This window comes from Gekko japonicus, unplaced genomic scaffold (assembly GCF_001447785.1).
Source record: "Gekko japonicus isolate JY-2015 unplaced genomic scaffold, Gekko_japonicus_V1.1 scaffold4090, whole genome shotgun sequence".
Classification (NCBI taxonomy): domain Eukaryota; kingdom Metazoa; phylum Chordata; class Lepidosauria; order Squamata; family Gekkonidae; genus Gekko; species Gekko japonicus.
Genome location: NW_015169301.1, coordinates 3422 through 5811, shown reverse-complemented (window position 1 = coordinate 5811; position 2390 = coordinate 3422). Strand labels below are relative to the sequence as shown.

At 46.9% G+C, this 2390-nt stretch overlaps 1 protein-coding gene across 1 annotated transcript in view; it reads left to right on the top strand.

Moving 5' to 3' along the window:
- Positions 1-472: 472 nt before the first annotated feature.
- Positions 473-2390, top strand: part of LOC107114981 (zinc finger protein 557-like) — a gene marked incomplete at its 3' end in the record, with an annotated part of 4918 nt that continues 3000 nt past the window's right edge. Inside the window, exon 1 of the mRNA XM_015416590.1 lies at positions 473-517. The remainder of the gene's footprint in view (positions 518-2390) is intronic.

Genomic DNA, 2390 nt, shown 5'->3' with positions numbered 1-2390 from the left:
CACCACATTACCGGGACAGAGACAAGTCGAGATCGAGACATTCAGGTGAACGTTCCCGACAGCAGTAGGGAGATCCAAGCCAAGAACAGATTTCCTAAAAGAGAAGGGAGAGGGAAGGGCGGAGTGACGTCCTGCCCCTGAACCGTGTCTCCAGCCGCCCCGCGGGGGATTCCGTTTCCCGACCGGCTTCTTCTTCCTCCGCCTCGCCTCTTCTTCTCAGCGCACCTGACTGATCTGCTGCTGCAGGTAAAGAGAGTTTTGCTTCTTCCTTTCCTTGCGTGGTTGTTGTTTACGGGGCTCGCTGATCGGTTGCAGCCGGGGGAGGAATCGGTCTACCTTTAGGAACACGGGGCTTGAGCCGGTCGGAAGAGGAAAGACGAGAGACAGCCTAGCCTCGTAGTGCAAACCTCTGCAGAGAATTCCTCCGGTCCAAGCCAGCCTCACGAAAGCCATCGGCAGGAGGCTGCAGAATTTCTGCACGGGACCACCGCACGGAGAATCTTCAGGGGCGCAGAAGGTAGAGCTCCGATGTGCGTCCTTTCCTCCCGGCCTCTTAAGGGCCTTTTGTGGGTTTGCGAGCCTCAGAGGGACGATAAAACGACTTTGTATTTACAGTTGGAGGGCGCCCATGTTTTTGTTGGCTTCTTCTTCCCAGAATGCCGTGGGTGCAGCCTAATCCAGCCTGCCATTCCCATTTCCCAGGAGGCAGAGAAAAGGGGACTTCTTAAGACGGTGCCTTGAAACATCTCCCTTTTCTACGTTTCGTTTGTTTTTGTTTTGAATATCCAGCCGGACGAGCCTTTCTGGAGGGCTTGAAAGCTTGCACGCTTTTGGGGTGCTCCTGGACTCAAATCTTGCCCTTTCTTTCGGGGGGTGGGGGTGTTTTTGTGCTTGGAAGCTCTGGTTAGTTACTTTTAGCCGTACAGCGGGGACAGGTGCCAGAAAAGGGGACTTTTCATTTCATTCCCCGGGTATCAGTTACTGGTCGTGTTGCACCTTCCCCAAAATCACCCCTGCGAAAGAGTGACTGCCTGTGCAAGCTGGCCTGATATTTACCAGTGGATAACCCCGGCCAAGATTTTGATTTCAGTACTCTCAAACTGTGGATTTACTAGGGGGAAGGAGTGTGGGGGAGCCTGAAGTGGCTTTGCCTCTTGGTGTTCTTGCACGCCAGAATTCGTATTCGGGGTATTGCTGCCCCTGAACATGGAGGTTCCATTTAGCCATCTGGGCTTAAAGCCATAGTGGGGTGTCCCCTGCGTTTTAGTATCATGGCAGAGGAAGAAAAGGCTCTCTCCACCCACTCTCTGCCTCCTGCACAATTGCATACACCTTTTATCATGCCTCCCCATCGTCTCTTTTGTAAGCTGAAAAGTCACATACCCTTCAGCCTCTCCTCATAAATCAAGACCTCCAGCCCCTTAATCTTGTTGCCACCTTCTGTACTTTCCCCATCTCTTCAATATTTTTGAGATATGGTGACCATAACTGCACACAGTATTCTTAATGAAGCCACACCATAGATCTATACAGGGGCATTCTAAGATTAGAAAAGAGCCAAGAGTCCAGTAGCACCTTAAAAACTAACAGCTATCTGAAGAAGTGAACAGTAACTCACGAAACTGTGTACCCTGCCATAAATTCTGTTTAGTCTTTAAGGTGCTACTAGATTTTTTTTCTTCCACTACAGACAGACTAACATGGCTACCCATCTTGATCTATCTTAATTATAATATTGGCATTTTTATTGTCAGTTTCTTTCCTAATAATCCCCTGCTTGGAATTTGCCTTTTCCGTTGAGCTGCTGTCCACTAGGACGACAAGACCTTTATCTTGAGTAGTAGGCATGACCTTAAGTTGACACTGCTACAGCGACATTATTTTTTAAAAGTTTGGGTTGTATCCAAGATACTGTCAGGATTGCAGCTTTTGATTAGCTTTATTATGTCTGGTGCTGTATTGAGACTGGGACATCAATTCTAAATGGGATTGTTCTGCATGAAACAGAATGAATGACGGTTTTACACAATCTGCCTCAGTCGGTTGTTAAATAATAATATTAGTGCACTTCTTTTCCTATCCCCTTTGAGTTTCTTGCATGTCCTCCACTTACTCTTGACAACTGTAGTATGGGAAATGATTTTATCCTCACTTCAACACATGAAGCTGCCTTATACTGAACCAGAGAACAAGTATAAAGAAGACCAGTCGTGAGAGTCTGACCCACAAACCAAGCAGTCAACAAGACTTGCAAAAAATGCTTCCTGTGTATTACAGTCTAAATTCCTACAAATCATAAGAAAATCCTAGAACAAACATACATAATCAAAGATACATCATCAACGTCGTCTCCGGATTATATAACAACGTTTCAAAATTGGATCTTCCTC